Here is a 24853-nt window from a genome sequence, read left to right on the forward strand (position 1 = left end):
GTTGCCTGGAGTGTGTGAGGTGGTGCAGGTGTTGCCTGGAGTGTGTCAGGTGGTGCAGGTGTTGCCAGAAGTGTGTCAGGTGGTGCAGGTGTTGCCAGGAGTGTGTCAGGTGGTGCAGGTGTTGCCTGGAGTGTGTCAGGTGGTGCAGGTGTTGCCTGGAGTGTGTCAGGTGGTGCAGGTGTTGCCAGGAGTGTGTCAGGTGGTGCAGGTGTTGCCAGGAGTGTGTCAGGTGGTGCAGGTGTTGCCAGGAGTGTGTCAGGTGGTGCAGGTGTTGCCTGGAGTGTGTCAGGTGGTGCAGGTGTTGCCAGGAGTGTGTCAGGTGGTGCAGGTGTTGCCAGGAGTGTGTCAGGTGGTGCAGGTGTTGCCAGGAGTGTGTCAGGTGGTGCAGGTGTTGCCAGGAGTGTGTCAGGTGTTGCCAGGAGTGTGTCAGGTGGTGCAGGTGTTGCCAGGAGTGTGTCAGGTGTTGCCAGGAGTGTGTCAGGTGGTGCAGGTGTTGCCAGGAGTGTGTCAGGTGGTGCAGGTGTTGCCAGGAGTGTGTCAGGTGGTGCAGGTGTTGCCAGCAATGTGTCAGGTGGTGCAGGTGTTGCCAGGAGTGTGTCAGGTGGTGTAGGTGTTGCCAGGAGATTGTCAGGTGGTGCAGGTGTTGCCAGGAGTGTGTCAGGTGGTGCAGGTGTTGCCTGGAGTGTGTCAGGTGGTGCAGGTGTTGCCAGGAGTGTGTCAGGTGGTGCAGGTGTTGCCAGGAGTGTGTCAGGTGGTGCAGGTGTTGCCAGGAGTGTGTCAGGTGGTGCAGGTGTTGCCTGGAGTGTGTCAGGTGGTGCAGGTGTTGCCAGGAGTGTGTCAGGTGGTGCAGGTGTTGCCAGGAGTGTGTCAGGTGGTGCAGGTGTTGCCAGGAGTGTGTCAGGTGGTGCAGGTGTTGCCAGGAGTGTGTCAGGTGTTGCCAGGAGTGTGTCAGGTGGTGCAGGTGTTGCCAGGAGTGTGTAAGGTGTTGCCAGGAGTGTGTCAGGTGGTGCAGGTGTTGCCAGGAGTGTGTCAGGTGGTGCAGGTGTTGCCAGCAATGTGTCAGGTGGTGCAGGTGTTGCCAGGAGTGTGTCAGGTGGTGTAGGTGTTGCCAGGAGATTGTCAGGTGGTGCAGGTGTTGCCAGGAGTGTGTCAGGTGGTGCAGGTGTTGCCAGAAGTGTGTCAGGTGGTGCAGGTGTTGCCAGGAGTGTGTCAGGTGGTGCAGGTGTTGCCAGGAGATTGTCAGGTGGTGCAGGTGTTGCCAGGAGTGTGTCAGGTGGTGCTGTGGTGCAGGTGTTGCCAGGAGTGCGTCAGGTGGTGCAGGTGTTGCCAGGAGTGTGTCAGGTGGTGCAGGTGTTGCCAGGAGTGTGTCAGGTGGTGCAGGCGTTGCCAGGAGATTGTCAGGTGGTGCAGGTGTTGCCAAGAGTGTGTCAGGTGTCGCCAGGAGTGTGTCAGGTGTTGCCTGGAGTGTGTCAGGTGGTGCAGGTGTTGCCAGGAGTGTGTCAGGTGGTGCAGGTGTTGCCAGGAGTGTGTCAGGTGATGCAGGTGTTGCCAGGAGTGTGTCAGGTGGTGCAGGTGTTGCCTGGAGTGTGTCAGGTGGTGCAGGTGTTGCCAGGAGTGTGTCAGGTGGTGCAGGTGTTGCCAGGAGTGTGTCAGGTGTTGCCAGGAGTGTGTCAGATGTTGCCTGGAGTGTGTCAGGTGGTGCAGGTGTTGCCAGGAGTGTGTCAGGTGGTGCAGGTGTTGCCAGGAGTGTGTCAGGTGATGCAGGTGTTGCCAGGAGTGTGTCAGGTGGTGCAGGTGTTGCCTGGAGTGTGTCAGGTGGTGCAGGTGTTGCCAGGAGTGTGTCAGGTGGTGCAGGTGTTGCCAGGAGTGTGTCAGGTGGTGCAGGTGTTGCCAGGAGTGTGTCAGATGATGCAGGTGTTGCCAGGAGTGTGTCAGGTGGTGCCAGGAGTGTGTCAGGTGTTGCCAGGAGTGTGTCAGGTGGTGCAGGTGATGCCAGGAGTGTGTCAGGTGGTGCAGGTGTTGCCAGGAGTGTGTCAGGTGATGCAGGTGTTGCCAGGAGTGTGTCAGGTGGTGCAGGTGTTGCCTGGAGTGTGTCAGGTGTTGCCAGGAGTGTGTCAGGTGTTGCCAGGAGTGTGTCAGGTGGTGCAGGTGTTGCCAGGAGTGTGTCAGGTGGTGCAGGTGTTGCCTGGGGTGTGTCAGGTGGTGCAGGTGTTGCCAGGAGTGTGTCAGGTGGTGCAGGTGTTGTCAGGAGATTGTCAGGTGGTGCAGGTGTTGCCAGGAGTGTGTCAGGTGGTGCAGGTGTTGCCAGGAGTGTGTCAGGTGGTGCAGGTGTTGCCAGGAGTGTGTCAGGTGGTACAGGTGTTGCCAGGAGATTGTCAGGTGGTGCAGGTGTTGCCAGGAGTGTGTCAGGTGGTGCAGGTGTTGCCAGGAGTGTGGCAGGTGTTGCCAGAAGTGTGTCAGGTGGTGCAGGTGTTGCCAGGAGTGTGTCAGGTGGTGCAGGTGTTGCCAGGAGATTGTCAGGTGGTGCAGGTGTTGCCAGGAGTGTGTCAGGTGTTGCCTGGAGTGTGTCAGGTGGTGCAGGTGTTGCCAGGAGTGTGTCAGGTGGTGCAGGTGTTGCCAGGAGTGTGTCAGGTGGTGCAGGTGTTGCCAGGAGTGTGTCAGGTGGTGCAGGTGTTGCCAGGAGTGTGTCAGGTGGTGCAGGTGTTGCCATGAGTGTGTCAGGTGGTGCAGGTGTTGCCTGGAGTGTGTCAGGTGGTGCAGGTGTTGCCAGGAGTGTGTCAGGTGGTGCAGGTGTTGTCAGGTGGTGCAGGTGTTGCCAGGAGTGTGTCAGGTGGTGCAGTTGTTGCCTGGAGTGTGTCAGGTGGTACAGGTGTTGCCAGGAGTGTGTCAGGTGTTGCCAGGAGTGTGTCAAGTGGTGCAGGTGTTGCCTGGAGTGTGTCAGGTGGTGCAGGTGTTGTCAGGAGTGTGTCAGGTGGTGCAGGTGTTGCCAGGAGTGTGTCAGGTGGTGCAGGTGTTGCCAGGAGTGTGTCAGGTGTTGCCTGGAGTGTGTCAGGTGGTGCAGGTGTTGCCAGGAGTGTGTCAGGTGGTGCAGGTGTTGCCAGGAGTGTGTCAGGTGGTGCAGGTGTTGCCAGGAGATTGTCAGGTGGTGCAGATGTTGCCAGGAGTGTGTCAGGTGGTGCAGGTGTTGCCAGGAGTGTGTCAGGTGGTGCAGGTGTTGCCAGGAGTGTGTCAGGTGGTGCAGGTGTTGCCAGGAGATTGTCAGGTGGTGCAGGTGTTGCCAGGAGTGTGTCAGGTGTTGCCAGGAGTGTGTCAGGTGGTGCAGGTGATGCCAGGAGTGTGTCAGGTGGTGCAGGTGTTGCCAGGAGTGTGTCAGGTGTTGCCAGGAGTGTGTCAGGTGGTGCAGGTGTTGCCAGGAGTGTGTCAGGTGGTGCAGGTGTTGCCTGGAGTGTGTCAGGTGGTGCAGGTGTTGCCTGGAGTGTGTCAGGTGGTGCAGGTGTTGCTAGGAGTGTCAGGTGGTGCAGGTGTTGCCAGGAGTGTGTCAGGTGGTGCAGGTGTTGCCAGGAGATTGTCAGGTGGTGCAGGTGTTGCCTGGAGTGTGTCAGGTGGTGCAGGTGTTACCAGGAGTGTGTCAGGTGGTGCAGGTGTTGCCAGGAGTGTGTCAGGTGGTGCAGGTGTTGCCAGGAGTGTGTCAGGTGGTGCAGGTGTTGCCAGGAGTGTGTCAGGTGGTGCAGGTGTTGCCAGGAGTGTGTCAGGTGTTGCCTGGAGTGTGTCAGGTGGTGCAGGTGTTGCCTGGAGTGTGTCAGGTGTTGCCTGGAGTGTGGCAGGTGGTGCAGGTGTTGCCTGGAGTGTGGCAGGTGGTGCAGGTGTTGCCTGGAGTGTGGCAGGTGTTGCCAGGAGTGTGTCAGGTGGTGCAGGTGTTGCCTGGAGTGTGGCAGGTGTTGCCAGGAGTGTGTCAGGTGGTGCAGGTGTTGCCAGATTGTCAGGTGGTGCAGGTGTTGCCTGGAGTGTGTCAGGTGGTGCAGGTGTTGCCAGGAGTGTGTCAGGTGGTGCAGGTGTTGCCAGGAGTGTGTCAGGTGGTGCAGGTGTTGCCAGGAGTGTGTCAGGTGGTGCAGGTGTTGCCAGGAGTGTGTCAGGTGGTGCAGGTGTTGCCAGGAGTGTGTCAGGTGTTGCCTGGAGTGTGTCAGGTGGTGCAGGTGTTGCCTGGAGTGTGTCAGGTGTTGCCTGGAGTGTGGCAGGTGGTGCAGGTGTTGCCTGGAGTGTGGCAGGTGGTGCAGGTGTTGCCTGGAGTGTGGCAGGTGTTGCCAGGAGTGTGTCAGGTGGTGCAGGTGTTGCCTGGAGTGTGGCAGGTGTTGCCAGGAGTGTGTCAGGTGGTGCAGGTGTTGCCAGATTGTCAGGTGGTGCAGGTGTTGCCAGGAGTGTGTCAGGTGTTGCCTGGAGTGTGTCAGGTGGTGCAGGTGTTGCCAGGAGGTGCAGGTGTTGCCAGGAGTGTGTCAGGTGGTGCAGGTGTTGCCTGGAGTGTGTCAGGTGGTGCAGGTGTTGTCTGGAGTGTGTCAGGTGGTGCAGGTGTTGTCAGGAGTGTGTCAGGTGGTGCAGGTGTTGTCAGGAGTGTGTCAGGTGGTACAGGTGTTGCCAGGAGATTGTCAGGTGGTGCAGGTGTTGCCAGGAGTGTGTCAGGTGGTGCAGGTGTTGCCAGGAGTGTGGCAGGTGTTGCCAGAAGTGTGTCAGGTGGTGCAGGTGTTGCCAGGAGTGTGTCAGGTGGTGCAGGTGTTGCCAGGAGATTGTCAGGTGGTGCAGGTGTTGCCAGGAGTGTGTCAGGTGTTGCCTGGAGTGTGTCAGGTGGTGCAGGTGTTGCCAGGAGTGTGTCAGGTGGTGCAGGTGTTGCCAGGAGTGTGTCAGGTGGTGCAGGTGTTGCCAGGAGTGTGTCAGGTGGTGCAGGTGTTGCCAGGAGTGTGTCAGGTGGTGCAGGTGTTGCCATGAGTGTGTCAGGTGGTGCAGGTGTTGCCTGGAGTGTGTCAGGTGGTGCAGGTGTTGCCAGGAGTGTGTCAGGTGGTGCAGGTGGTGCAGGTGTTGCCAGGAGTGTGTCAGGTGGTGCAGTTGTTGCCTGGAGTGTGTCAGGTGGTACAGGTGTTGCCAGGAGTGTGTCAGGTTTTGCCAGGAGTGTGTCAAGTGGTGCAGGTGTTGCCTGGAGTGTGTCAGGTGGTGCAGGTGTTGTCAGGAGTGTTTCAGGTGGTGCAGGTGTTGCCAGGAGTGTGTCAGGTGGTGCAGGTGTTGCCAGGAGTGTGTCAGGTGTTGCCTGGAGTGTGTCAGGTGGTGCAGGTGTTGCCAGGAGTGTGTCAGGTGGTGCAGGTGTTGCCAGGAGTGTGTCAGGTGGTGCAGGTGTTGCCAGGAGATTGTCAGGTGGTGCAGGTGTTGCCAGGAGTGTGTCAGGTGGTGCAGGTGTTGCCAGGAGTGTGTCAGGTGGTGCAGGTGTTGCCAGGAGTGTGTCAGGTGGTGCAGGTGTTGCCAGGAGATTGTCAGGTGGTGCAGGTGTTGCCAGGAGTGTGTCAGGTGTTGCCAGGAGTGTGTCAGGTGGTGCAGGTGATGCCAGGAGTGTGTCAGGTGGTGCAGGTGTTGCCAGGAGTGTGTCAGGTGTTGCCAGGAGTGTGTCAGGTGGTGCAGGTGTTGCCAGGAGTGTGTCAGGTGGTGCAGGTGTTGCCTGGAGTGTGTCAGGTGGTGCAGGTGTTGCCTGGAGTGTGTCAGGTGGTGCAGGTGTTGCTAGGAGTGTCAGGTGGTGCAGGTGTTGCCAGGAGTGTGTCAGGTGGTGCAGGTGTTGCCAGGAGATTGTCAGGTGGTGCAGGTGTTGCCTGGAGTGTGTCAGGTGGTGCAGGTGTTACCAGGAGTGTGTCAGGTGGTGCAGGTGTTGCCAGGAGTGTGTCAGGTGGTGCAGGTGTTGCCAGGAGTGTGTCAGGTGGTGCAGGTGTTGCCAGGAGTGTGTCAGGTGTTGCCTGGAGTGTGTCAGGTGGTGCAGGTGTTGCCTGGAGTGTGTCAGGTGTTGCCTGGAGTGTGGCAGGTGGTGCAGGTGTTGCCTGGAGTGTGGCAGGTGGTGCAGGTGTTGCCTGGAGTGTGGCAGGTGTTGCCAGGAGTGTGTCAGGTGGTGCAGGTGTTGCCTGGAGTGTGGCAGGTGTTGCCAGGAGTGTGTCAGGTGGTGCAGGTGTTGCCAGATTGTCAGGTGGTGCAGGTGTTGCCAGGAGTGTGTCAGGTGTTGCCTGGAGTGTGTCAGGTGGTGCAGGTGTTGCCAGGAGGTGCAGGTGTTGCCAGGAGTGTGTCAGGTGGTGCAGGTGTTGCCTGGAGTGTGTCAGGTGGTGCAGGTGTTGTCTGGAGTGTGTCAGGTGGTGCAGGTGTTGTCAGGAGTGTGTCAGGTGGTGCAGGTGTTGTCAGGAGGTGCAGGTGTTGCCTGGAGTGTGTCAGGTGGTGCAGGTGTTGCCTGGAGTGTGTCAGGTGGTGCAGGTGTTGCCTGGAGTGTGTCAGGTGGTGCAGGTGTTGTCAGGAGTGTGTCAGGTGGTGCAGGTGTTGCCTGGAGTGTGTCAGGTGGTGCAGGTGTTGCCTGGAGTGTGTCAGGTGGTGCAGGTGTTGCCTGGAGTGTGTCAGGTGGTGCAGGTGTTGTCAGGAGTGTGTCAGGTGGTGCAGGTGTTGTCAGGAGTGTGTCAGGTGGTGCAGGTGTTGCCTGGAGTGTGTCAGGTGGTGCAGGTGTTGCCTGGAGTGTGTCAGGTGGTGCAGGTGTTGCCAGGAGTGTGTCAGGTGGTGCAGGTGTTGTCAGGAGTGTGTCATTTGGTGCAGGTGTTGCCAGGAGTGTGTCAGGTGGTGCAGGTGTTGCCATGAGTGTGTCAGGTGGTGCAGGTGTTGTCAGGAGTGTGTCAGGTGGTGCAGGTGTTGTCAGGAGTGTGTCAGGTGGTGCAGGTGTTGCCTGGAGTGTGTCAGGTGGTGCAGGTGTTGCCTGGAGTGTCAGGTGGTGTCAGGAGTGTGTCAGGTGGTGCAGGTGTTGTCAGGAGTGTGTCAGGTGGTGCAGGTGTTGCCTGGAGTGTGTCAGGTGGTGCAGGTGTTGTCAGGAGTGTGTCAGGTGGTGCAGGTGTTGTCAGGAGTGTGTCAGGTGGTGCAGGTGTTGCCAGGAGTGTGTCAGGTGGTGCAGGTGTTGCCAGGAGTGTGTCAGGTGTTGCAGGTGTTGCCAGGAGTGTGTCAGGTGTTGCACGTGTTGCCTGGAGTGTGTGTTTACTAGTCGTGTTTTTGCGGGGGTTGAGCTCTGCTCTTTCGGCCCGCCTCTCAACTGTCAATCAACTGTTTACTATTTTTTTTCCCCCACACCACACACACACACCCTAGGAAGCAGCCCGTGACAGCTGACTAACTCCCAGGTACCTATTTACTGCTAGGTAACAGGGGCACTTAGGGTGAAAGAAACTTTGCCCATTTGTTTCTGCCTCGTGCGGGAATCGAACCCGCGCCACAGAATTGCGAGTCCTGCGCGCTATCCACCAGGCTACGAGGCCCCCTTCAGGTGTGTCAGGTGGTGCAGGTGTTGCCTGTCCGACAACCAGGTGCTGGTCGTACTGCCACAACACAGGGCAGTGTTGTGTTGCTTGTAGCGCCTGAGAGCTGGCACTCGCCCTTGTGTGGTGGTGGGGGTTGTGGCGCGGCTTAACTCTCACTATTGAGTGATAGCACATAAGATAACATCAGTAGGAATAACAGGTAAAGTTGACCGATGGATATCCCAGCCCGTCCTCTCCAGCGTTCACAACGTCACTAAACTGATGTACTAAATTGCTTCACCTTATCCTAACCAACCTTGGACCTTGGAGTTGATTGATTTGATTGTTACCGCCGAAGGCGGCTAGTTTATTGTGCACCCCATACTCATCCTGTGAGCGGTAGCGCAAAAGCATTACAGAGGGCACAAAAGGTCTTTATCAGACCTCATCTTAGATTATTACATAAACAATTTCTTCAATCCTTCACACCTTATAGATACAATGTCAGCTAGTTACAGAGAAAGTGCTATTACAAGAGCTACATATTTACAGTAAGTCATCATACATTAATGGTAGGTCTTGTCGTTAATACATAATAGTTTGGCCAATGGGGATATTACAGAGTCATAGGGGAGCTTCTGTTTATTATTAGTCCTCACAATACACTACTTGTTTCTGAATCTCATATGTCGTTCATCTACTGGAAGCAAAATGTGGGTACAGTGCAAGGATTTCAGGTAATTTATCCATGGTAATAAGATAGGTTGCCATATCATACAGAGTGAGCTTAGATTTATCTCTAAAAGGCTCAATTTTACAACAATCCAAGATATAGTGATCGAGTGTGTGTCCCTGCCTATGTCCACACACTTTACACTTTACTTCATCTGGATCCTTGGAGTTACCTTGGAGTGTTTCCGGGGCTTAGCGTACCCGCGTCCGGTCGTCGACCAGGCCTCCTGGTTGCTGGACTGGTCAACCAGGCTGTTGGACGCAGCTGCTCGCAGCCTGACGTATGAGTCACAGCCTGGTTGATCAGGTATCCTTTGGAGGTGCTTATCCAGTTCACCCTTGAACACTGTGAGGGGTCGGCCAGTTATGTCCCTTATGTGTAGTGGAAGCGTGTTGAACAGTCTCGGGCCTCTGATGGTGATAGTTCTCTCTTGAACACTGTGAGGGGTCGGCCAGTTATGTCCCTTATGTGTAGTGGAAGCGTGTTGAACAGTCTCGGGCCTCTGATGTTGATAGTTCTCTCTTGAACACTGTGAGGGGACTGCCAGTTATGTCCCTTATGTGTAGTGGAAGCGTGTTGAACAGTCTCGGGCCTCTGATGGTGATAGTTCTCTCTTGAACACTGTGAGGGGACTGCCAGTTATGTCCCTTATGTGTAGTGGAAGCGTGTTGAACAGTCTCGGGCCTCTGATGTTGATAGTTCTCTCTTGAACACTGTGAGGGGACTGCCAGTTATGTCCCTTATGTGTAGTGGAAGCGTGTTGAACAGTCTCGGGCCTCTGATGGTGATAGTTCTCTCTTGAACACTGTGAGGGGACTGCCAGTTATGTCCCTTATGTGTAGTGGAAGCGTGTTGAACAGTCTCGGGCCTCTGATGTTGATAGTTCTCTCTTGAACACTGTGAGGGGACTGCCAGTTATGTCCCTTATGTGTAGTGGAAGCGTGTTGAACAGTCTCGGGCCTCTGATGGTGATAGTTCTCTCTTGAACACTGTGAGGGGACTGCCAGTTATGTCCCTTATGTGTAGTGGAAGCGTGTTGAACAGTCTCGGGCCTCTGATGGTGATAGTTCTCTCTTGAACACTGTGAGGGGTCGGCCAGTTATGTCCCTTATGTGTAGTGGAAGCGTGTTGAACAGTCTCGGGCCTCTGATGGTGATAGTTCTCTCTTGAACACTGTGAGGGGACTGCCAGTTATGTCCCTTATGTGTAGTGGAAGCGTGTTGAACAGTCTCGGGCCTCTGATGTTGATAGTTCTCTCTTGAACACTGTGAGGGGTCGGCCAGTTATGTCCCTTATGTGTAGTGGAAGCGTGTTGAACAGTCTCGGGCCTCTGATGGTGATAGTTCTCTCTTGAACACTGTGAGGGGACTGCCAGTTATGTCCCTTATGTGTAGTGGAAGCGTGTTGAACAGTCTCGGGCCTCTGATGGTGATAGTTCTCTCTTGAACACTGTGAGGGGTCGGCCAGTTATGTCCCTTATGTGTAGTGGAAGCGTGTTGAACAGTCTCGGGCCTCTGATGGTGATAGGTGGACCCACCAATATAACACGTTTGGGAGCTGGTATGATTTCCAGTACGTCATTGTTAAGCCGTAGGGGCCTCGTACATCACAATGTGTTGTTCTATTCAGTTTTCAGTCAAAGAGAATGTAAAGAGTAAGAGTCAAGAAGATAGCGGGTTGTCCTGGCCAGTTGCGAGGTGATGTAGTTCACCAACCCCGCCTCCTGGAATGATAGTACTTATTGTAACTATGTTGTTTACCGTTCTAATATATAGTAATGAACCCCACGTTCCTCCATTAGTCCATGGTTCCTCCATGGACTACTGGAGGAACACCTGGCTTCCCAACACGAGAGGACACAGTGTGACGGACTAGAGGTCGGGGCGGTCATCACATGTCTACATGCTGACCGAGCGGTCACCGAGCTGGTAACGTCACCGCGCTCGACCATATAGTGATGGTACTATGAATCTTCCTGTATTAGAAGAATTTACCAATGTACCTGCAGTTGATTACGTATTGGAGCACAAACATTTAGTAAGGAAGTTAGTGGATTATTGTAATGTACACACATTGAACCATTCATGTCAGAGCGGGAGCAGCAGGAACATGAACTACGGAGATTACATGACAGGAGAAACACACCATCCAAGCAGTGACTGAGAGACCTCCGGCCTCAATACCACACACCCCACCCCACCCTATAACCACACCCCACAACCACTCCCCCAACACTCCATTACTTGAGAATGTCCGGACCTAACACCCCCCCCCCTCGTTGCACCCAATCCCATCACCCATCTATGCTGTTACAAGCCCTCCATATCGTGCATAATCCTCCTCTGGCCCCACTCCCCCTTCCCCCCACCGCCTATTCACCCCCACCCCCTATTCCCCCCCACCCCTATTACTCGTGCCCACCCCCTACCTCCCACCAACAATTACCCTACCACCCACTCCCTGACCCCCCACTCACTTCCTGACCCCCACCCACTCCCTGACCCCCCACCCACTCCCTCATCCCCACCCACTCCCTGACCCCCACCCACTCCCTGACCCCCACTCAATCCCTGACCCCAACCCACTCCCTGACCCCCACCTACTCCCTGACCCCCACCCACTCCCTGATCCCCCACCCACTCCCTGACCCCCACCCACTCCCTGACCCCCACCCACTCTCTGACCCCCTCCCACTCCCTGACCCCCACCCACTCCCTGACCCCCCACCCACTTCCTTACCCCCACCCACTCCCTGATCCCCCACCCACTCCCTGACCCCCACCCACTCCCTGACCCCCACCCACTCCCTGACCCTCACCCCATCCACTCCCTCACCCCATCCACTCCCTCACCCCACCCACTCCCTGACCCCCCACCCACTCCCTGACCCCCCACCCACTCCCTGACCCCCACCCACTCCCTCATCCCCACCCACTCCCCTACCCCCACCCACTCCCTGACCCCCACCCCATCCACTCCCTCACCCCATCCACTCCCTCACCCCACCCACTCCCTCACCCCCACCCACTCCCTGACCCCCACCCACTCTCTCATCCCCACCCACTCCCTTACCCCCACCCACTCCCTGACCCCCACCCACTCTCTCATCCCCACCCACTCCCTCACCCCCACCCACTCTCTGACCCCCTCCCACTCCCTGACCCCCACCCACTCTCTCATCCCCACCCACTCCCTTACCCCCACCCACTCCCTGACCCCCACCTACTCCCTGACCCCCCCACCCACTCCCTCATCCCACCCACTCCCTCATCCCACCCACTCCCTGACCCCCCACCCACTCCCTGACCCCCCCACCCACTCCCTGACCCCACCACCCACTCCCTGACCCCCCCACCCACTCCCTGAGCCCCCACCCACTCCCTGACCCCCCACCCACTCCCTCACCCCCCTGTAATGATCTGGGGCTCAGATCATTGGTTCTCCCTTCTCCCCTCTTATCCCTCCCCTTCTCCCATCCTTTCCTTCTCCCTCTCCCTCTCCCCTCCCCTTGGCCGTCATTCGTCTCCTCCTCTCCCCCCCCCCCTGTCGCCCATTTGTCAGGGTCAAGAGGTTGACCTGAGGGTAGGGTGGTCGTGGATACCTTGGCTTCTCCCACTCAATTCCCCACTCAAATGTTCCCTCTCATTCCCTCTCTTTCCCTCTCAGCAGCGGCCTTCCCCATACCAGGCAGAGTCAAATGTCCCTACTCCTATCTTAGAGGAGACAGGCTTGAACATAAATTATCAGTTTTGTAAACATTGCTCGCAGGTGCCTGGGCTCCATAGACGCGCCTTGTCCCTCTTCTCTTTAGCTGGGGAGAGCTGACTCAATCTTCAGAAATTCATGTAGCTTTCCACGACAGATCAGTGAAGGTGATTGGCCTGAGATAAGGGCCAAGTCCTTATTGGCCCTAGAGAGCCAGACCTCAGGCCTACGTGTTAAATGGTTGGCCATTGCCAAAATAATGGGTGGAGCCCTGGGGCTGTAGTAGATGGTGGGAGGAGCAATCCTTCCCAGCAATAAGTTGGTAAAACCAAATTTCATCAGTGTGTCTTGGGAGTGTATTAGGAACAGGGCCGCAAGCCCGTATCCTCGGGGCTGAGGGCAGCCATCAACATCTTGGCCGTGGTGCGGGTATTTAAGGTATAGTGCACTTGAGTTTTGTGTCCTCGGTAAATATCCATTGTGCCTCTAGGGAAATAGAATAGGTGATGTGTTCAAATGTTCTTAATTTACATGTTTCATAAAATAAATTGTATAGCTTGTCCAGTGGTATTCACTTAACTCCCCTTTGATATATTTTGCTACTTTGTCATTTTTAGGTGTTGTATTGGAAGCCCCCATGTTCTCCTACTATTAATAGATACTAAAGTTGCCCTTGGATTCAAATAAGTAACGTAAATTACACAAACTAATTTTCCAAAATTTATTTCTGAAATTCATATTACCCGGAGTCCCATGGTTACTGATTCCTTGCCTTCCTGGGGGATCGGTGATTGACACATTCAGGTATGGTTGGTCGGGAAGGTGGTGGCAGTGTAAATGTGTTATGTTATTGTTTTTTTTAACTAATAACCCTTGTCCTTGGTGTATCTTCCTCATTTAATATTCCTCTTACATACGTGGCCGTCCAGTGAGGGGTCATGCTGGACTGTAACAGTGTTAAGCTGGGGTATTGAGTGAAGAGAGACAGAGACGTACAACAGAGAGCGTATATTACGATCACGAGAGATAACACGATAACAGGAGTAATACTGGGGAACATTGGGTTATTACAATAGAGGCCGCGGTTATTACGGCAGGGTAAGCGGTCATTACACCCCCACCCACTCCCTCACCCCCACCCACTCCCCGATTCCGAGCTCCCGCTCTGAAGGGAAAATGAGTATCGATCAGTACTCAACACGGGACAGTACAAGTGATATGAAAAGTACACCTGTTGTGATGGGATCACTGGATTTGAACGTTCTCGTAATCCATCCTATCATTGTTATATATGTTTGGTTATGCTATCTATGCTTGGTCATGCTTATGTCGTCAGACATCATTATTCCCAAATCCTTTTCATACTGCTTTCCTACTATGGGCAGATTTGATTGTGTTTTGTACCCTCTATTATGTTTAAAGTCCTCATCTTTAGCATACCTGAGTACTTGGAATTGATCACTGTTAAACATCATGTTATTTTCTGCTGCCCAATCTCAATTTCTTTCTTGTTTATGCACCCCATACCCATCCCGTGAGCGATGCCCACTCGAAAACTTTATTAACATCTGCTTGTAGTTTTTCAATGTCTTCAACAGAGGTAATGTTCATGTTGATTTTTGTGTCATCTGCAAAGGATGACACGAAGCTGTGACTTGTATTTTTTGTCTTCATCCGATATGAGAATAAGGAAAAGCAGTGGTGCAAGGACTGTACCTTGAGGTACATAGCTTTTAACTGCGCTCAGACTCGATTATATTTGGTTGATTGTTACTCTGTGTTCTGTTTGACAGAAAACTGAGTATCCAGCTTCCTACTTTACCAGTTATTCCCATTGACCTCATTTTGTGTGCTATCACTCCATAGTCACATTTATCGAATGCCTTTGCAAAGTCTTGGGAATTAGTGGGATCGTCTCAAAACTCTCCAAATGTACTCACTAGAAAGGAGACGAGAGAGATATCAAATAGTGTACATGTGGAAAATACTGGAGGGCCAGGTCCCAAATCTACACAGTAAAATAACAACATACTGGAGTGTACGATATGTATGAAAATGCAGAATAGAACCAGTGAAGAGCAGAGGTGCCATAGACACAATCAGAGAACACTGTATAAACATCAGAGGTCCGCGGTTGTTCAACATCCTCCCAGCGACTATAAGAAATATTGCCGGAACAACCGTGGACATCTTCAAGAGAAAACTAGATAATTTTTCCAAGGAGTGCCGGACCAACCGGGCTGTGGTGGATATGTGGGCCTGCGGGCCGCTACAAGCAACAGCCTGGTGGACCAAACTCTCACAAGTCACTAGATGAACTCTCAGAATCCCATCAAGTCCGTGTATACTACATCTGCATTCTGTTTTTCTTCTAAAGCCTCAGTGACTGTCGTAGTGGTCAAAATCCAATTAATATTATTTTAAGAATAGGTGGGAACTTGAGGGTAGGACACGTCCAGTGTTACATTGTTGTTGGTGAATGTTGAAGGTGTGCGATATCTCAGTCCCCGTGGTGTAGTGGTAACACACTCGCCTGGCGTTTTGCGAACGCTTTGTCCTGGGTTCGTATCCTGGCCGGGGAGGATTTACTGGGCGTCATTCCTTACCTGTAGCCTCTATTTACCCAATACTAAAATGGGTACCGGGTTGTTAAACGATTTGGCGGGTCGTATTCCAGGGAATGTAGGATTAAGGACTTACCCGAAACGCTACTCGTACTAGTGGCTGTACAGGAATGTAAGAACACGCGCGCGCGCGCGCGCGCGCGCACACACACACACACACACACACACACACACACACACACACACACACACACACACACACACACACACACACACACACACACACACACACACACACGCGTTTTATTATGCAAATAGAGTGGTAGACGGTTGGAACAAGTTAGGGGAGAAGGTGGTGGCGGCCAAGACCGTCAGTAGTTTCAAAGCGTTATATGACAAAGAGTGCTGGGAAGACGGGACACCACGAGCGTAGCTCTCATCCTGTAACTACACTTAGGTAATTACACACACACACACACACACACACACACACACACACACACACACACACACACACACACACACACACACACACACACACACGCGTTTTATTATGCAAATAGAGTGGTAGACGGTTGGAACAAGTTAGGGGAGAAGGTGGTGGCGGCCAAGACCGTCAGTAGTTTCAAAGCGTTATATGACAAAGAGTGCTGGGAAGACGGGACACCACGAGCGTAGCTCTCATCCTGTAACTACACTTAGGTAATTACACACACACACACACACACACACACACACACACACACACACACACACACACACACACACACACACACACACACACACACACACACAAACACACGCACGCACACAAACACACGCACACACACACGCACACACGCACGCACGCACGCACACACACACACACACACACACACACACACACACACACACACACACACACACACACACACACACACACACAAATGGAATCAGTATAGGAAGAGGCCAAACCCCCAAACATACCAGCGATACAAAGATGCGAGAAACAATTATACAGCAGTAAGGAGAGAGGCAGAAAGAAATTTTGAAAAAGGGATAGCAGATAAATGTAAAACAGAACCGGGCCTATTCTACAAATTCATAAACAACAAATTGCAGGTAAAGGATAATATCCAGAGGTTGGAAATGGGAAACAGATTCACGGAAAATGAAAAGGAAATGTGTGAAACATTAAATGAAAAGTTCCAAAGTGTGTTTGTACAAAATGAAATCTTCAGAGAACCAGACACAATAAGAATTCCAGAGAACAACATAGAGCGGATAGAGGTGTCTAGAGATGAAGTGGAAAATATGCTAAAGGAGCTCGGGAGGAACAAAGCAGCTGGCCCAGATGGCGTTTCACCATGGGTTCTGAGAGAATGTGCATCTGAGCTCAGCATTCCACTTCACCTGATCTTTCAGGCATCCCTGTGTACAGGAATCGTAGCAGACGTGTGGAAACAGGCTAACATAGTTCCAATCTACAAAAGTGGCAGCAGGGAAGACCCCCTCAATTATAGACCTGTATCATTGACAAGTGTAATAGTGAAAGTATTGGAAAAGCTAATCAAAACTAAATGGGTAGAACACCTGGAGAGAAATGATATAATATCAGACAGACAGTATGGTTTTCGATCAGGAAGATCCTGTGTATCGAATTTACTCAGTTTCTATGATCGGGCCACAGAGATATTACAGGAAAGAGATGGCTGGGTTGACTGCATCTATCTGGACCTAAAAAAGGCTTTCGACAGAGTTCCACATAAGAGGTTGTTCTGGAAACTGGAAAATATTGGAGGGGTGACAGGTAAGCTTCTATCATGGATGAAAAATTTTCTGACTGATAGAAAAATGAGGGCAGTAATCAGAGGCAATGTATCGGAATGGAGAAATGTCACAAGTGGAGTACCACAGGGTTCAGTTCTTGCACCAGTGATGTTTATTGTGTACATAAATGATCTACCAGTTGGTATACAGAATTATATGAACATGTTTGCTGATGATGCTAAGATAATAGGAAGGATAAGAAATTTAGATGATTGTCATGCCCTTCAAGAAGACCTGGACAAAATAAGTATATGGAGCACCACTTGGCAAATGGAATTTAATGTTAATAAATGTCATGTTATGGAATGTGGAATAGGAGAACATAGACCCCACACAACCTATATATTATGTGAGAAATCTTTAAAGAATTCTGATAAAGAAAGAGATCTAGGAGTGGTTCTAGATAGAAAACTATCACCTGAGGACCACATTAAGAATATTGTGCAAGGAGCCTATGCAATGCTTTCTAACTTCAGAATTGCATTTAAATACATGGATGGCGATATACTAAAGAAGTTGTTCATGACTTTTGTTAGGCCAAAGCTAGAATATGCAGCTGTTGTGTGGTGCCCATATCTTAAGAAGCACATCAACAAACTGGAAAAGGTGCAAAGACATGCTACTAAGTGGCTCCCAGAACTGAAGGGCAAGAGCTACGAGGAGAGGTTAGAAGCATTAAATATGCCAAAACTAGAAGACAGAAGAAAAAGAGGTGATATGATCACTACGTACAAAATAGTAACAGGAATTGATAAAATCGACAGGGAAGACTTCCTGAGACCTGGAACTTCAAGAACAAGAGGCCATAGATTTAAACTAGCTAAACACAGATGCCGAAGAAATATAAGAAAATTCACCTTCGCAAATAGAGTGGTAGACGGTTGGAACAAGTTAAGTGAGAAGGTGGTGGAGGCCAAGACCGTCAGTAGTTTCAAAGCGTTATATGACAAAGAGTGCTGGGAAGACGGGACACCACGAGCGTAGCTCTCATCCTGTAACTACACTTAGGTAATTACACTTAGGTAATTACACACACACACACACACACGCACGCACGCACGCGCACACACATACGCACGCACGCACGCGCACACATACACACACACACACACACACACACACACACACACACACACACACACACACACACACACACACACACTCTCTGACACAACACACGACTCAAGTGTCGTGTCGGGACGGTGTAAAGTGTCGAGTCGGGACGGTGTAAAGTGTCGTGTCGGGACGGTGTAAAGTGTCGAGTCGGGACGGTGTAGAGTGTCGAGTCGGGACGGTGTAAAGTGTCGAGTCGGGACGGTGTAAAGTGTCGAGTCGGGACGGTGTAGAGTGTCGAGTCGGGACGGTGTAGAGTGTCGAGTCGGGACGGTGTAAAGTGTCGAGTCGGGACGGTGTAGAGTGTCGAGTCGGGACGGTGTAGAGTGTCGAGTCGGGACGGTGTAGAGTGTCGAGTTGGGACGGTGTAGAGTGTCGAGTCGGGACGGTGTAAAGTGTCGTGTCGGGACGGTGTAAAGTGTCGAGTCGGGACGGTGTAAAGTGTCGAGTCGGGACGGTGTAAAGTGTCGAGTCGGGACGGTGTAAAGTGTCGTGTCGGGACGGTGTAAAGTGTCGTGTTGGGACGGAGAAAAGTGTCGAGTCGGGACGGTGTAAAGTGTCGTGTCGGGACGGTGTAAAGTGTCGTGTCGGGACGGTGTAAAGTGTCGTGTCGGGACGGTGTAAAGTGTCGAGTCGGGACGGTGTAGAGTGTCGAGTCGGGACGGTGTTGAGTGTCGAGTCGGGACGGTGTAAAGTGTCGAGTCGGGACGGTGTAAAGTGTCGAGTCGGGACGGTGTAGAGTGTCGAGTCGGGACGGTGTAGAGTGTCGAGTCGGGACGGTGTAAAGTGTCGAGTCGGGACGGTGTAGAGTGTCGAGTCGGGACGGTGTAGAGTGTCGAGTCGGGACGGTGTAAAGTGTCGAGTCGGGACGGTGTAGATTGTCGAGTCGGGACGGTGTAGAGTGTCGAGTCGGGACGGTGTAGAGTGTCGAGTCGGGACGGTGTAGAGTGTCGAGTCGGGACGGTGTAGAGTGTCGAGTCGGGACGGTGTAGGTAGAGTGTCGAGTCGGGACGGTGTAGAGTGTCGAGTCGGGACGGTGTAAAGTGTCGAGTCGGGACGGTGTAAAGTGTCGAGTCGGGACGGTGTAGAGTGTCGAGTCGGGACGGTGTAAAGTGTCGTGTCGGGACGGTGTAAAGTGTCGAGTCGGGACGGTGTAAAGTGTCGAGTCGGGACGGTGTAAAGTGTCGAGTCGGGACGGTGTAAAGTGTCGAGTCGGGACGGTGTAAAGTGTCGTGTTGGGACGGAGAAAAGTGTCGAGTCGGGACGGTGTAAAGTGTCGTGTCGGGACGGTGTAAAGTGTCGTGTCGGGACGGTGTAAAGTGTCGTGTCGGGACGGTGTAAAGTGTCGAGTCGGGACGGTGTAAAGTGTCGAGTCGGGACGGTGTAAATTGTCGAGTCGGGACGGTGTAAAGTGTCGAGTCGGGACGGTGTAAAGTGTCGTGTTGGGACGGTGTAAAGTGTCGTGTCGGGACGGAGAAAAGTGTCGTGTCGGGACGGTGTAAAGTGTCGTGTCGGGACGGAGCAAAGTGTCGTGTCGGGACGGTGTAAAGTGTCGTGTCGGGACGGTGTAAAGTGTCGTGTCGGGACGGAGAAAAGTGATGGGCTTCAGGGAACAGGTCTGGCGTCATATCAACTCCCAAGTCTCTCTCTCTCTCTCTCTGTCTCTTGAAGAATTTCATCTCCCAAATGATTTGAATCTCCCGTGCATTTGGCCTCCTGCTCCCTACACCTGCGTGCGTGCGTGCATGTGTGTGTGCGTGCATGTGTGTGTGCGTGCGTGCATGTGTGTGGGTGCGTGCCAGAATAAAGTCACACATATGGTATAATCAGGAAGCACACACCCGTCCAGCACACGGACAGGAACCACGTGTATCCTTTGTTTACACCTGCTGGCCTGCCTCCTGCATGCTCTGTCAGGCTCCCATGGTGCTCTGGTGGTGAGGGAGGGTGCTCTGGTGGTGAGGGAGGGTGCTCTGGTGGTGAGGGAGGGTGCTCTGGTGGTGAGGGAGAGTGCTCTGGTGGTGAGGGAGGGTGCTCTGGGGGTGAGGGAGGGTGCTCTGGTGGTGAGGGAGGGTGCTCTGGGGGTGAGGGAGGGTGCTCTGGTGGTGAGGGAGGGTGCTCTGGGGGTGAGGGAGGGTTCTCTGGTGGTGAGGGATGGTGCTCTGGTAGTGAGGGAGGGTGCTCTGGTGGTGAGGGAGGGTGCTCTGGGGGTGAGGGAGGGTGCTCTGGTGGTGAGGGAGGGTGCTCTGGTGGTGAGGGAGGGTGCTCTGGGGGTGAGGGAGGGTGCTCTGGTGGTGAGGGAGGGTGCTCTGGTGGTGAGGGAGGGTGCTCTGGGGGTGAGGGAGGGTGCTCTGGTGGTGAGGGAGGGTGCTCTGGTGGTGAGGGAGGGTGCTCTGGTGGTGAGGGAGGGTGCTCTGGTGGTGAGGGAGGGTGCTCTGGGGGTGAGGGAGGGTGCTCTGGTGGTGAGGGAGGGTGCTCTGGTGGTGAGGGAGGGTGCTCTGGGGGTGAGGGAGGGTGCTCTGGTGGTGAGGGAGGGTGCTCTGGTGGTGAGGGAGGGTGCTCTGGTGGTGAGGGAGGGTGCTCTGAGGGTGAGGGAGGGTGCTCTGGTGGTGAGGGAGGGTGCTCTGGTGGTGAGGGAGGGTGCTCTGGTGGTGAGGGAGGGTGCTCTGGTGGTGAGGGAGGGTGCTCTGGTGGTGAGGGAGGGTGCTCTGGGGGTGAGGGAGGGTTCTCTGGTGGTGAGGGAGGGTGCTCTGGTAGTGAGGGAGGGTGTTCTGGGGGTGAGGGAGGGTGCTCTGGGGGTGAGGGAGGGTGCTCTGGTGGTGAGGGAGGGTGCTCTGGTGGTGAGGGAGGGTGCTCTGAGGGTGAGGGAGGGTGCTCTGGTGGTGAGGGAGGGTGCTCTGGTGGTGAGGGAGGGTGCTCTGGTGGTGAGGGAGGGTGCTCTGGGGGTGAGGGAGGGTGCTCTGAGGGTGAGGGAGGGTGCTCTGGTGGTGAGGGAGGGTGCTCTGGGGGTGAGGGAGGGTGCTCTGAGGGTGAGGGAGGGTGCTCTGGTGGTGAGGGAGGGTGCTCTGGTGGTGAGGGAGGGTGCTCTGGGGGTGGGGGAGGGTGCTCTGGGGGTGAGGGAGGTTGCTCTAGGGGTGAGGGAGGGTGCTCTGGTGGTGAGGGAGGGTTGTCTGGGGGTGAGGGTGGGTGCTCTGGTGGTGAGGGAGGGTGCTCTGGTGGTGAGGGAGGGTGCTCTGGTGGTGAGGGAGGGTGCTCTGGGGGTGAGGGAGGGTGCTCTGGTGGTGAGGGAGGGTGCTCTGGTGGTGAGGGAGGGTGCTCTGGGGGTGAGGGAGGGTGCTCTGGTGGTGAGGGAGGGTGCTCTGGGGGTGAGGGAGGGTGCTCTGGTGGTGAGGGAGGGTGCTCTGGTGGTGAGGGAGGGTGCTCTGGGGGTGAGGGAGGGTGCTCTGGTGGTGAGGGAGGGTGCTCTGGTGGTGAGGGAGGGTGCTCTGGTGGTGAGGGAGGGTGCTCTGGTGGTGAGGGAGGGTGCTCAGAGGGTGAGGGAGGGTGCTCTGGTGGTGAGGGAGGGTGCTCTGGTGGTGAGGGAGGGTGCTCTGGTGGTGAGGGAGGGTGCTCTGGGGGTGAGGGAGGGTGCTTTGGTGGTGAGGGAGGGTGCTCTGGTGGTGAGGGAGGGTGCTCTGGTGGTGAGGGAGGGTGCTCTGGGGGTGAGGGAGGGTGCTCTGGTGGTGAGGGAGGGTGCTCTGGGGGTGAGGGAGGGTGCTCTGGTGGTGAGGGAGGGTGCTCTGGTGGTGAGGGAGGGTGCTCTGGTGGTGAGGGAGGGTGCTCTGGGGGTGAGGGAGGGTGCTCTGGTGGTGAGGGAGGGTGCTCTGGTGGTGAGGGAGGGTGTTCTGGTGGTGAGGGAGGGTGCTCTGGGAAGTACAACACCCGACCAATTATCACAGTAACTACAACACCGACCAATCATCACAGTAACTACAACACCGACCAATCATCACAGTAACTACAACACCGACCAATCATCACAGTAACTACAACACCGACCAATCATCACAGTAACTACAACACCGACCAATCATCACAGTAACTAAAACACCGACCAATCATCACAGTAACAACACCGACCAATCATCACAGTAACTAAAACACCGACCAATCATCACAGTAACAACACCGACCAATCATCACAGTAACAACACCCGACCAATCACCACAGTAACTACACCGACCAATCATCACAGTAACTACACCGACCAATCATCACAGTAACAACACCCGACCAATCACCACAGTAACAACACCGACCAATCATCACAGTAACAACACCGACCAATCACCACAGTAACAACACCGACCAATCATCACAGTAACAACACCGACCAATCATCACAGTAACTACACCGACCAATCATCACAGTAACAACACTGACCAATCATCACAGTAACAACACCGACCAATCATCACAGTAACAACACCGACCAATCATCACAGTAACTACACCGACCAATCATCACAGTAACTACACCGACCAATCATCACAGTAACTACACCGACCAATCATCACAGTAACAACCCCGACCAATCATCACAGTAACAACACCGACCAATCATCACAGTAACTACACCGACCAATCATCACAGTAACAACACCGACCAATCACCACAGTAACAACACCGACCAATCATCACAGTAACTACACCGACCAATCATCACAGTAACTACACCGACCAATCATCACAGTAACTACACCGACCAATCATCACAGTAACAACACCGACCAATCATCACAGTAACAACACCGACCAATCATCACAGTAACAACACCGACCAATCATCACAGTAACAACACCGACCAATCATCACAGTAACAACACCGACCAATCACCACAGTAACAACACCGACCAATCATCACAGTAACAAAACCGACCAATCACCACAGTAACTACACCGACCAATCATCACAGTAACAACACCCGACCAATCACCACAGTAACAACACCGACCAATCACCACAGTAACAACACCGACCAATCACCACAGTAACAACACCGACCAATCATCACAGTAACAACACCGACCAATCATCACAGTAACTACACCGACCAATCATCACAGTAACAACACCGACCAATCATCACAGTAACAACACCGACCAATCATCACAGTAACAACACCGACCAATCATCACAGTAACTACACCGACCAATCATCACAGTAACAACACCGACCAATCACCACAGTAACAACACCGACCAATCACCACAGTAACAACACCGACCAATCATCACAGTAACAACACCCGACCAATCACCACAGTAACTACACCGACCAATCATCACAGTAACAACACCGACCAATCATCACAGTAACAACACCGACCAATCATCACAGTAACAACACCGACCAATCATCACAGTAACAACACCGACCAATCATCACAGTAACAACACCGACCAATCATCACAGTAACAACACCGACCAATCACCACAGTAACAACACCGACCAATCATCACAGTAACAACACCGACCAATCACCACAGTAACAACACCGACCAATCATCACAGTAACAACACCCGACCAATCACCACAGTAACTACACCGACCAATCATCACAGTAACAACACCGACCAATCATCACAGTAACAACACCGACCAATCACCACAGTAACAACACCGACCAATCATCACAGTAACAACACCGACCAATCATCACAGTAACAACACCGACCAATCATCACAGTAACAACACCGACCAATCATCACAGTAACAACACCGACCAATCATCACAGTAACAACACCGACCAATCATCACAGTAACAACACCGACCAATCATCACAGTAACAACACCGACCAATCATCACAGTAACAACACCGACCAATCATCACAGTAACAACACCGACCAATCATCACAGTAACAACACCGACCAATCATCACAGTAACAACACCGACCAATCATCACAGTAACAACATAGACCAATCATCACAGTAACTACACCGACCAATCATCACAGTAACTACACCGACCAATCATCACAGTAACTACACCGACCAATCATCACAGTAACTACACCGACCAATCATCACAGTAACAACACCGACCAATCATCACAGTAACAACACCGACCAATCATCACAGTAACAACACCGACCAATCATCACAGTAACAACATAGACCAATCATCACAGTAACAACACCGACCAATCATCACAGTAACAACATAGACCAATCATCACAGTAACTACACCGACCAATCATCACAGTAACTACACCGACCAATCATCACAGTAACTACACCGACCAATCATCACAGTAACTACACCGACCAATCATCACAGTAACTACACCGACCAATCATCACAGTAACTACACCGACCAATCATCACAGTAACTACACCGACCAATCATCACAGTAACTACACCGACCAATCATCACAGTAACAACATAGACCAATCATCACAGTAACTACACCGACCAATCATCACAGTAACAACATAGACCAATCATCACAGTAACAACACCGACCAATCATCACAGTAACTACACCGACCAATCATCACAGTAACTACACCGACCAATCATCACAGTAACAACACCGACCAATCATCACAGTAACTACACCGACCAATCATCACAGTAACAACATAGACCAATCATCACAGTAACAACACCGACCAATCATCACAGTAACAACACCGACCAATCACCACAGTAACAACACCGACCAATCATCACAGTAACAACACCGACCAATCATCACAGTAACAACACCGACCAATCATCACAGTAACAACATAGACCAATCATCACAGTAACTACACCGACCAATCATCACAGTAACTACACAATATATGGTGGCTTCCTACCCACACTTTTGTAAAAATATTCTTAGTCACACTAATGGAGATCAGGCAGTTGCTGCGTGCGTGCGTGCGTGCGTGCGTGCGTGCGTGCATGTGTGCGTGCGTGCACCATAATTTAGCTTCAAATAACAACCACGCCAGACCCCACAGATACTTCGCAGATGTTTCCACATAATTGTCCCCCCCCCCACACTCAACGTTGTGTGTGTGTGGGGGGGGGGGGTAGCTGAGTGGATAACACGCTGTACACGTAATCCTGTGGCCCGGGTTCGATTTCCTCCGCCGGCGAGAAACAAAAATGGGCAAAGTTTCTTTCACCCTGATGTTCCTGTCATCTTGCAGTAAATAGGTACCTGAGAGTTAGACAGCTGTTACGAGCTGCTTCCTGGGGGGGGGGGGGTTGATTAATAGTTAGTAACAGTTGATTGATTGACAGTTGAGAGGCGGACCGAAAGAGCAGAGCTCAACCCTCGCAAGCACAACTAGGTGAATACACACACACACACACACACACACACACACACACACACACACACACACACACACACACACACACACA

At 53.0% G+C, this 24853-nt stretch overlaps 1 protein-coding gene across 4 annotated transcripts in view; it reads left to right on the plus strand.

The window, feature by feature from the left end:
* The window catches only part of LOC123767427 (mitogen-activated protein kinase kinase kinase 7), a 685923-nt gene that overhangs the window by 478059 nt on the left and 183011 nt on the right, over window positions 1-24853 (plus strand). The gene's annotated exons all lie outside the window — the stretch shown is intronic.

This window comes from Procambarus clarkii, chromosome 74 (assembly GCF_040958095.1).
Source record: "Procambarus clarkii isolate CNS0578487 chromosome 74, FALCON_Pclarkii_2.0, whole genome shotgun sequence".
NCBI classification, from domain to species: Eukaryota; Metazoa; Arthropoda; class Malacostraca; order Decapoda; family Cambaridae; genus Procambarus; species Procambarus clarkii.